The sequence below is a fragment of the Lolium perenne genome, chromosome 7, assembly GCF_019359855.2.
Source record: "Lolium perenne isolate Kyuss_39 chromosome 7, Kyuss_2.0, whole genome shotgun sequence".
Classification (NCBI taxonomy): domain Eukaryota; kingdom Viridiplantae; phylum Streptophyta; class Magnoliopsida; order Poales; family Poaceae; genus Lolium; species Lolium perenne.
The window spans coordinates 134939299-134951566 of record NC_067250.2 but is presented as its reverse complement, the minus strand read 5'-3'; positions in this window follow the sequence as shown (position 1 = coordinate 134951566).

The following is a 12268-nucleotide window of genomic DNA, read 5'->3' as shown; positions in this document are numbered from 1 at the left end:
CAAACTGATCGATGTGCAGCCAAATAATGGATCCTTCTCAGGCGATCCGTCTCTCAACTCTGAAACAAGCTGTTCCTCACCTCTCGTTCCTTTGCTAGTTGGCTGCCCTGCCCACCACTATCTTCGGCTTCGGCCGGCATGTCACTACTCAATACTCCATTTCCTTTATTAGTTTCGGCCTCTTCTTCTGCGTCTAATTCTGCGACTTTGGGTCAACCCAGTAAGTAGAGATTCATTGCAGGAATGGGCCTCTTAAATTACGTGTCGGCGACTCAAAGCCACAATTGCAGCAAACAACAACACGTAGGTGGAAGTGGATATGGTTCTCAGTTCAGTTGGGCGGAGACCACGGACAACCTATACAGTCCTGCAGGCAAAGGTAGGGCGCGACGCATCTATGCGAGCTCTACGTGATAAAGATAGTTAATCCATTTACTAAGGGAATTATAGACTGAAAGGGGAATTAATCCACCTCAATCCGCAAACTGTGCTCCACGAGACGGTGAAGAATATACGCATACGATGAGCTAAGAAGAGTTCATAAACTTTCTTTCTATCGATGTATCGCTATAAAAAGCTTTTGTGTTTTTTTTTTCGAGGTTGACGGGGGGCAAAACCCCACCGCTTGTTATATTCCACGAAAGTAGCCTGGAAGGCCCATATTCTTACAACAGATAGGGGAAATACAAGGGGATACTGGGAAGAAGAAGACAAATAAAAAACTGAAAAAAGCAAACTAGAAAAAGGGAACACAATGGGGAGGGTGAGGTTAGCAACCAAAGCCAACCGAAACCCCCGGGAGGCCAGCACCTCAAAGGACAGTCACTATGACTTGGCATGGCGAGTAAAGGGCAACGACGAAGACCTGCATAACCGAGACCAAGCGCAGTCGAAGGGCGTCGGATAGCCGAGACTGGGGCGACGACACCGGTGTGCCAACCCCGTGGTCGAAGAGCGATGCAGAAACTCGTCATGCCACAAGCACGAACCAGACAAACCACAACCCGACGTCACCTTGAGGACCTCACGCCGACCGCTAGACGGGTAACTCCGAAGAGAAACCACACCGCAGGCAGGCAGACCGAAGGGAGCAGGTTGTGGAATTCGAGGACACCAACAGAAGCACACGAAGAAGCGCCCTGGCACGGTCGAAGGGCATCGGATAGCCGAGTCCATGCGGCGACACCGGTGTGCCGCCGGCGTTGCAGTAGACGGTGTGCCGCCAAGACCAACACAGTCGAAGGGCGTCGGATAGCCGAGACTGGGGCGATGACACCGGTGTGCCGACCCCGTGGTCGAGGGGGCGCAAGCCAAGGCAACCCCAGAACATCCAAGCGGCTCGGGCAGGGCCACCATGACAACAACCTAGGCCCGAAGGTATACGAGCAAGCAGGCAGCGGGAGGACAAGAGGCAAGAGTTGTCCCAAACGCAACAAGGAGGTGCGCAAAGCCAAAAGGACGCCTCCAAGGAGGAGCACGGCGCCAGCGGCGTCGTCGTCCACAAGCTTTCGCCCGGATGTGCACCTACACCGAAGCATCGGGACAGGCTGACCTCCCCCGCCCCGCAGGAATCGCGGCGAAGGGTGGACACGGGCCACCGGAGAAGGGGAAGCGGTCGATCTGCAGAGGGCCCACGCCTGCGACGGGAGAGCAGCGGCAAGACCCGCCGGGAGGAGGGGCACCCACTCAGAGGCCCGTCGCAGGGACGGAACGCCGGCCGCACCCAACGAACCGAGCCGCGCGCCGGGCCCGGGATCAACGGCCGGACACCCGAAGCAAGCACTCGGAGGCGGCCGGACCGGCCGGACCACGTCGTAGCCAGGGGGTCAGGCCTCACACTAGGAGACCTGAAGCCCTCACGGCCAGAACCGCAGGGGAGCCCCACCATGCGCGCGGAGGCAGCACCGGGCTCCAAGGTAGAGAGGCCCGCTCGACGGAGAGCAACTGCGACGCGGCGCACCCGGAGGCCGGCCGACGGGGCGCGAGCCCAACAAGACGCTGGGGAGCGCGGCCCCGCAGCAGGAGGCCGGAGCAGGGGCCACGCACGCCGAGGAGAGGCCGGCGGAAAAGGGTCATGCGCCGCCGGCGGAGATGGCCTGGCGGCGGGGATGCGCACAGGCGAGCAGGAGCAATTTTTGGTTGCGGGGATTGGTTGGATTTTTGGGGAGCGACCGGAGGAGACCCCCGCCGCCGCCGTCCGCCGATGGACGGCCTCCTCCGGCGGCGGCGAGGGGCTGAGGGGGAGGTGCGGCGGCGGTTTTTGGGGGTGGCGGCGCGGGGCGCCTCGGAGTCGCCCGAGAGCGACCGCTTTTGCGTTTCTCATAAAAAAGAAGAAAATCAGAACGACCTTGTAAGTGTAATAAGGACGTACTGCTGCCTCCCTCGCAAGAAAGAGGATCAGGACTCAGGAGGCAGCCGCGGCCGCAAAATCCATCTAGAGTTTCCTTCTGAGGCGTGGCAATGCAGAGGCGAGACCCGTCTCTCAACTCTGAAGCAAGCTGTTCCTCACCTCTCGTTCCTTTGCTGCCCTGCCCACACTATTCCATTTCAGCACTAGCTTCGGCTGAGGCCGGCATGTCACTACTCAATAGTCCATTTCCTTTATTAGTTTCGGCCTCCTCTGCGTCTAATTCTGCGACTTGTTGGGTCCACCCGGTTAGTAGAGATTGATTGCCGGAATGAGACCCTCAAATTAGGTAAACACTTCTAGTCGGAGCCCCGGCTGACGTATTTGGTCGGACCACTCCAAGGCCGTTGATTCTCCACTCGATCCGACGCTAGTTGTGCGATTTCCTCCCTAATTAATTACATAAATTATGGGAGGGCGCCATGTACGCAGCTCAAACCGCACCTATCCATCCATCGCGTGTTGGTCACTCAGTCGGGATGGTTGAAGCCGTAGCAACCTCAGGTACCGCCAGCACCACCTAGCTCCCCTCCCCTCGCCACCACAGGAGCAGACAGCCAGGCGAAGTTCGGGAAGCGGCGGCGGCCGGCGTCGTCCTCTCGCTGCGGCGCATGGAGTTCGGTCGAGGCGGCACATGCTTTGTTGGTGTCAGCGCGTTGTATGCTTGTGATCTGATGGCATCTAGCGCCCCATCGTAGGCTGCCTCTACTGCGCGGGTGCTTCGACGGCCCTGGCACTATGCTTGTATCGTTGTTGGCGGGTGCTTCGGCCGCCCTGGCGTTCAGCTTGTACCGTCGTCCATGGGTGCTTACACAGCCCCGGCCAATGTTGCCTCCACTGTGTCCTCGTCCCGGGTGCTTCGTAGGCCCTAGCGTTCGGCTTCTATCATCGTCCACCGGTGCTTCCACGGCCCCAACCGATGCTGCCTCCACTGCGTCCTTGGCGCGGGTGCTTTGCCGTGCCGGGCATTCAGCTTCTATAATTGTCCACAGGTGCTTCGACGGCCCTGGCCGATTCTGTGCTAGTAAGGACGGTTGCACGGCGGCTGACACCTATGTTGTCTATGTGCGCTTTGCAAATCTATCGCTTCCGTACAGGCATAGTGTCACACAATCTTCATGGAAGTAAATTCCCTATTTAACGGAAGCGAATATCAGTCTCTACCGGAAGCATTGTTGATCAAAACTAATATTATTTTTTCTCCAGTGGGAGCAATTTAATGGTAAACCAAAACAATCATTTGGTCCTTGGAAGCACATTGTTTCTAAAATAACACATTAACACAATCTCCGGTTAAGTTGGAAGCAACCTCGGCGACCCGTGGAAGCAAATTATTTTCTCTTTTGAATCATTGTTGGTAGAAATAAACTTTATATCATTGGAAGCAATATATGAAGGATCATGTTGGCAAAAACTTCACATATAGGCCAAAGTTCATTCAAAAACAATACTGCAAAATATATACAAATACATGTATTTCATATCACAACTTTGTACTCCTTACTCCGCCAGTATTACACGGAAGCAACTCTTTGATCTTTTGAAGCACATTTTTCTATGCCAGAAACAAAATACTATATCAAACTATCGTGTTGTCTAAGATAAGAAAACTAGCATGCAAAATTAAGTCTCAGCGAAAATTGAGCGGACTGCTATTGGAAACAAAATTCACATGGAAGCAATCAAGCATACTATCTCTACTATTTAAAAAAGGGTAGAGTGTTCCGTCGTCAATCGATACCGCGGTCCGTCGTTCCGCTTCGTCGCTCGTCCATCGGTATTTCGCCATTTTCCTCGCGTGCCTCCATGGTCCACGCCCTGATGTCGCCAGGATCTTTGACCGAAAAAAGCAAAAACAAAGATTCATCCCCATCACACCGCCACCCATTGATGTCTGTCGAGCGGCTCGGTACTCCCTGCGGCCGAGCCCCCGACGCCTCCTTGTTTGGCCCTATGCTGATGTGCTGTGCTCGCATTCTCCGACTCGAGGAGATCGTCGCCCGGATGGAGCTCCGGAAATTTGCGTGCTTCGTTGTTGATGCCGACGAACTAAGGGCTTCTCCATCGACGGCACTGAACGGGGGAGCGGCCAGGGAGGAGACCTTGAGGCGGACGATGCAGGCACAGGAAAGTCACGCGAACATCGTCTCTAGGGGTGCCGAGGTGGACGCCGGCGTGTTCGATCTGCAACGATCTCAGGCTGCTCCTCTACATCATGGGCACCTGTGCATGTGTATTGCTGCTAAGCGCTCCTAGATGTGGTTAATCATATGTTTGATGAAATGCTCGAGTCAAGATTCTTTGATGGTAAACTCTATGTCGTTCTAAACTTTGGAGGTGATTGGTTTGTACGGTGTAGTATTGGACTATTGGGCATGAATCCTTGATTTTTTTTGGTTCAGGTATTTATAATTGGGAGATCAAACCAAATTGTTTCTCAAGCATCTGAATGAGTACGGTGCCCTGAGATGATGAAAACCAAGCTGAAGGTAACTTCCTGCAAACTTTGAGATCGTACTATTTCGATAGTCTTTTACAACACATGGTTATGTAGGTTTTGCTGGATTTGTGTACATCTAAAAGAGAGTCCAAAAATAGGTCCATGATTTGGAACACTATCAAGGTTAAGGAGTTTTAGTGGAATTGGAAAACTAGGCGGTGCTGGAGAAGATGGACGGTAAGTACTGCCACTCGACGCTGGGCTATCTGGAGGTGCAGCAGGACATGTTCCTTGTTCAAAATTCGCTCTCGCATCGTGATGGCTGGGTATCTGATCATAGGTATATGCGTTGTGCTTGTTCAGGATTTCGGCTTCACAATGTCTCGGTCCTCAATTCCGCTCAGAACTAGAACCTGGAGAGTTCTAAACACGATTGTCAATTCCAGCAGTTCAGGAGATGCTTCTCCAAGGAAATCAACGGCACTTGGAAAAAATAGGGGAACCGTCCGCTCCTGGCTCGTCCCCGCAGGCCAGTCAGGGCGAAACCCTATTCCCTCCTCCGCCCCAGACCCCCTTCCGCCCCCTCCTCCGCCGCCGGAAAAAGCTCGCGCGGTGCCGCCGGCGGCGGGCATCTCCACCAACCGCAGGTCTGTAGGGGCGCGGGTAAACCCGACGGCGGCGGCAGGAGCTCCATGGCTGCCCAGCGACGGCGACGGCGCTGAAGATGGCGGCGACGGTGCTGGGCGGCCAGAGTTGGCGCCGTGGCGGCCGGCCCAGATCTAGGCCCTTCGGGCCCGATCCGGGGAAGGCGGGCCCCGGCCGTTCTGGGCACCTGCGCTCGGGTGCGGTCACCCACTTGCTCCTCGCCCGTCCTCCTCGGCTCCGAGCGCAGGATGCTGCTGCTCTGGCCGGGTTGAGCTTAGCCTAACGCCATCTTGGCGTGGTGGCTCGGGGCGCCCGTGCGGCGCTGGCGGTGCGGTTGGCGGTGCTGGGTGGCCGGCGATGCCTCTCTGAGGTGGTTGCGCGCAGACCTGCTAGCGAGTCCTCCCTTGGTTGGGTCAGTGCGTGAGCTCTGGGCGAAGAGCGGACAGTGCTTGCGGTGGTGAGGTACCATGCTCCGGGCGAAAGCCCTGCCTTTCGGGGCCGGTGACGGCGACGCCTGAGGGCGCCGTTTCCTCTGTGGCATCATCGAGGAGTTCCGGCATCTCCCTCGCCTAGGGTCTCAGGTTCCGGGTGAAAATCTTAGATTTGGCATGCCAAATCGGGTGACGGCGGCGTCTTTGACGTCGTACCCTCCATGGAGGCGTCGTCTTTGGAGCTTTGAGTTCAGGCCGTAGTCCTTCCTCGTGGATCTCTGTGCTGGCCAAATGGGAGGCGTCTTGCGATGCAGGTGACGCGCTAGCCTCTTGAGGGGTATCGCGGTGGCTTGCGCGACGAGGATCTTCTTCGGACAGCGTAAGCAAGCCTCTGGATGTGCAGTGATGGGCTGGCCTCTGTGCTTGATGGCGGGCTGCTGAAGACTGCATGCTTTCACGTCTGGTGAGGTTGCTGGGAGCTAGTCGCTGCGCCGACGGCGTCCCCGGATCTGGGCTGAGGCCGGAACAGCAATGCTCCCCGCTGAGCCATGGTGGACTCGCGGGATCCGGGTGGTACGCGTCTTGGCTGCGGATGACAGTTTCTTGGTAATTTCGTCGATGCACAAGCACGGCGACTTTCACTGGCATGGGTTCTGTTAGCGGAGGAGCTCTCTCTGTAGCATCTTACAGAAGCACTCGACGGATTTCGGCACTTTGTCGTAGTCTCGTTTTGAGTGTCGGGTGTGTGTGGGTGTCTCAGCCTTATCTTAGGCTTGTAATGTAAACTCCTTTTTCTATCAATGAATCGAAACGCAAAGCTTTTTGCGTTTTCGCGAAAAAAGGAGATGCTTCTCCAAGTACTAAGGTATCAAGGTACGCAAGCCTATCATTTGTTCCATGTTCTTATCAACTTCTGCAAGTTCTTTGATATATGCAAGGCGGTGGCTGATTAACTGACTATTATTCATCAATGTGATGTTAAAATGTGTAGTGAAAGTTCTGTTAAAACAAGTGCAGAAACAGGGATCTCGTCAGAACACTACTGAAGCTGCAGTTCAGTGATTTGGATGTTCACCGCCGCCATGGTGGCTGCCGACGCACCCAAGAAGTTATGAATATTAATCGGCAATGCAACCTCTGTGTATTATTTCGTAAGAGATGAAAATACAAGAAACTTTGTCACAAATGATTTGTAGTTTCATTTCACATAGTTAATACTCCTCGATAGTATTCCAATTCAACTAAAACTTAGCATACATATCAAAGGTACATTGCATCCTTCTATATTGTTTTGCTATCTGCCCATCTTAAATTCTCTGCCAGCTCAATTTATTCCAGTTTCATGGTTGGAGGATTTCTTAGAATGCAATGCTTGCTACTTATAGATAATTCATCAATTAAAATTTATCATCCTGAAGAAAATGTACACTATGAACACACATGTGTTTACAACATGTAATGTGCTATATCTGTAAAAACAAAATTTAAATTAGACTGGTCTATATTGGTAAACATACATAAGGCCCCTCCATGGTCACATCTTCATAAGGCATGCAAATAGTATTATTATGTCATGCTTATATAAAATTTGAGCAACTTAGTTTACATTGCCTCATTGTATTGTATTTGTTTGAGATTTTCTTATAAGGTCAATTTATCTCTTACAATAGTATCAGATTGGATCCTCTAGGTACACCTTCACACATTCCTGTTTCTCATGGTGCGCGAATTTGCAAGTGAGATGATAATTGATTACTCGCTCCGTTACAATAAAAAAGTCCTACAAATTTAGGAAAAATTCAATGAAATTTTAGTTTGACCACTGTTTCAAACAAAAATACGATCATTTATGATATCAAATAAATATCAATAGTTTCAGAATAAAATATATTGTTAGGTAGTATGTTAGGGAATTGACACACACAGGGGTCTGAAGGAGATATGCCCTAGAGGCAATAATAAAGTGGTTATTATTTATATCTTTATGTTTATGATAAATGTTTATATATCATGCTATAATTGTATTAACCGAAACATTAGTACATGTGTGATATGTAGACAACAAGAAGTCCCTAGTATGCCTCTTAAACTAGCTTGTTGATTAATGGATGATTAGTTTCATAATCATGAACATTGGATGTTATTAATAACAAGGTTATATCATTATATGAATGATGTAATGGACACACCCAATTAAGCGTAGCATAAGATCTCGTCATTAAGTTATTTGCTATAAGCTTTCGATACATAGTTACCTAGTCCTTATGACCATGAGATCATGTAAATCACTTATACCGGAAAGGTACTTTGATTACACCAAACACCACTGCGTAAATGGGTGGCTATAAAGGTGGGATTAAGTATCCGGAAAGTATGAGTTGAGGCATATGGATCAACAGTGGGATTTGTCCATCCCGATGACGGATAGATATACTCTGGGCCCTCTCGGTGGAATGTCGTCTAATGTCTTGCAAGCATATGAATAAGTTCATAAGAGACCACATACCACGGTACGAGTAAAGAGTACTTTTCAGGAGACGAGGTTGAACAAGGTATAGAGTGATACCGAAGATCAAACCTCGGACAAGTAAAATATCGCGTGACAAAGGGAATTGGTATTGTATGTGAATGGTTCATTCGATCACTAAAGTCATCGTTGAATATGTGGGAGCCATTATGGATCTCCAGATCCCGCTATTGGTTATTGGTCGGAGTGAGTACTCAACCATGTCCGCATAGTTCACGAACCGTAGGGTGACACACTTAAAGTTGGATGTTGAAATGGTAGAACTTGAATATGGAATGGAGTTCGAATATTTGTTCGGAGTCCCGGATGAGATCCCGGACATCACGAGGAGTTAGGAATGGTCCGGAGAATAAGATTCATATATAGGATGTCATTTTATGTGAATTAAAATGTCGCGGAAGGTTCTATGGAAGGTTCTAGAAGGTTCTAGAAAAGTCCGGAAGAAACCACCAAGGAAGGTGGAGTCCACATGGGACTCCACCTCCATGGCCGGCCAACCCTAGTGGGGCCGGAGTCCCAAGTGGACTCCCCTTAGGGGGAAGCCAACCCCCCATATGGGAGGTGGAACTCCCACCTCTAGTGGGAGTCCTAGCTTGGCTAGGTTTCCCCTCCATATGGAAGGTTTTTGGTTCGGGTCTTATTCGAAGACTTGGAGACCAACTCTTGGGGTTACACATATATAATGAGGGCCAAGGGGGAGGGGGCCGGCCACCTCAAACACCACCAAGGTGGCCGCACCCCATAGTGGCCGGCGCCCCCTCTCCCCAAACCCTAGCCGCCCCGCTCCTCCACTTCCCGCACGCTTAGCGAAGCTCCGCCGGACTTCTCCACCACCACCGACACCACGCCGTCGTGCTGTCGGATTCAAGAGGAGCTACTACTTCCGCTGCCCGCTGGAACGGGAGGTGGACGTCGTCTTCATCAACAACCGAACGTGTGACCGAGTACGGAGGTGCTGCCCGTTCGTGGCGCCGGAACCGATCGTGATCAAGATCTTCTACGCGCTTTTGCAAGCGGCAAGTGAACGTCTACCGCAGCAACAAGAGCCTCCTCTTGTAGGCTTTGGAATCTCTTCAAGGGTGAGACTCGATAAACCCCTCGTTGCTACCGTCTTCTAGATTGCATCTTGGCTTGGATTGCGTGTTCGCGGTAGGAAAATTTTTGTTTTCTATGCAACGTTATCCTACAGTGGTATCAGAGCCGTGTCTATGCATAGATGGTTGCACGAGTAGAACACAATGGTTTTGTGGGCGTTGATGCTCTTGTTATCTTTAGTTTGAGTACTTTGCATCTTTGTGGCATAGTGGGATGAAGCGGCTCGGACTAACTTTACATGACCGCGTTCATGAGACTTGTTCCTCGTTCGACATGCAACTTGTATTGCATAAGAGGCTTTGCGGGTGTCTGTCTCTCCTACTATAGTGAAGATTCAATTTACTCTTCTATTGAAAACATTAGTATCAACGTTGTGGTTCATGTTCGTAGGTAGATTAGATCTCTCTCGAAAACCCTAAACCATGTAAAATATGCAAACCAAATTAGAGACGTCTAACTTGTTTTTGCAGGGTTTGGTGATGTGATATGGCCATATGTATGAGATGATCATTATTGTATTGTGGCAACCGGCAGGAGCCTTATGGTTGTCTTTAAATTTCATGTTGAGTAGTATTTCAAAGTAGTTGTAATAGTTGCTACATGGAGGACAATCATGAAGACGGCGCCATTGATCTTGACGCTACGCCGACGATGATGGAGATCATGCCCGAAGATGATGGAGATCATGTCCGTGCTTTGGAGATGAAGATCAAAGGCGCAAAGACAAAAGGGCCATATCATATCACATATGAACTGCATGTGATGTTAATCCTTTTATGCATCTTATTTTGCTTAGATCGCGACGGTAGCATTATAAGATGATCCCTCACTAAAATCTCAAGATAATAAAGTGTTCATCCTTAGTAGCATCGTTGCCAAGACTTATCGTTTCGAAGCATCTCGTGATGATCGGGTGTGATAGAATCAACAAGTGCATACAACGGGTGCAAGACAGTTTTGCACATGCGGATACTAAGGTGGCCTTGACGAGCCTAGCATGTACAGACATGGTCTCGGAACACGTGATTCCGAAAGGTAGAGCATGAATCATATGGTTGATATGATGAACACATTGAGTGTTCACCATTGAAATCACACCTTGTCTCGTGATGATCGGACATAGGTGCGGTGGATTTGGTTCGTGTGATCACTAAGACAATGCGAGGGATATTGTTTTGAGTGGGAGTTCACCTAGATTTTTAATTATGTTGAATTAAAATTTGAACTCAATTTGTCATAAACTTAGTCTAAACTTTTGCAAATATATGTTGTAGAGATGGCGTCCCCAATCAATTTTAATCAGTTCCTAGAGAAAGAGAAACTTAAGAGCAACGGTAGCAACTTCACCGGCGGTTCCGTCATGTGAGGATCTTCCTCTCTGGCGGAAATCTGCAATATGTGCTTGATGCACCGCTAGGTGACCCTCCTAGAAACTGAAACCGATGAAGTAAAAGCTGTTTACGAGACTCGGAAAATTCGGTACTCTCAAGTTCGGTGTGCCATCTGTGCGATGCGGAATCCGATCTTCAAAAACGTTTTGAGCACCACGATCCTCATGAGTTGATGAAAGAGCTGAAAGCTATTTTTGAGACTCATGCGGCCGTGGAATGCTATGAAGCATCGAAACAATTCTTGTTTGCATGATGGAAGAAGGCAGCTCCGTTAGTGAGCACATGCTCGCCATGACCGGGCATGCGAAGAAACTCAGTGACTTGGGAATAGTGATTCCTAACAGACTGGGGATTAATCGTGTCCTTCAATCACTGCCACCAATTTACAAGAACTTTGTGATGAACTACAATATGCAGAACATGAACAAGGAGTTACCTGAACTCTTTGGCATGCTAAAAGCTGCTGAGATTGAGATCAAGAAAGAGCACCAAGTGTTGATGGTCAACAAGACCACCGGTTTCAAGAAACAGGCAAGTCTAAGGGAAAATTCAAGAAGGGTGGCAAGAAAGCTGCCACGCCTCCTATGAAGCCTAAGAACGGCCCTAAGCACGATCTTGAGTGCTATTATCGCAAGGAGAAGGGACACCGGAAGCGTAATTGCTCCAAGTATCCGGCTGATCTGAAGAGCGGCCTTGTCATGAACAAGAAAGAAGGTATATCTGATCTCGAGGTTATCGATGTTTTTCTCACAGGTTCTCGTTCTAGTACCTGGGTATTTGATACTGGTTCGGTTGCTCATATCTGTAACTCGAAACAGGAACTAAAGAATAAACGAAGACTACTAAAAGATGAAGTGACGATGCGCGTTGGAAATGGATCCAAAGTCGATGTGATCGCTGTCGGCACACTTCCTCTACATCTACCTTCGGGATTAGTTTTAAGCCTAAATAAATGTTATTTTGTACCCACGTTGAGCATGAACATTATATCTGGATCTTGTTTAATGCAAGACGGTTATTCATTCAAGTCTGAGAATAATGGTTGTTCTATTTTTATGAATAATATCTTTTATGGTCGAGCACCACAAAAGAATGGCTTATTTCTGTTAGATCTCGATAGTAGTGATACGCATATACATAACATTGATGCTAAGCGAATTAAATTGAATGATAATTCTACTTATATGTGGCACTGTCGTCTTGGTCATATTGGAGTGAAACGCATGAAGAAACTCCATACTTATGGATTACTTGAATCACTTGACTTTGAGTCACTTGATAGATGCGAAGCATGTCTAATGGGAAAAATGACAAAGACTCCATTTTCTGGTA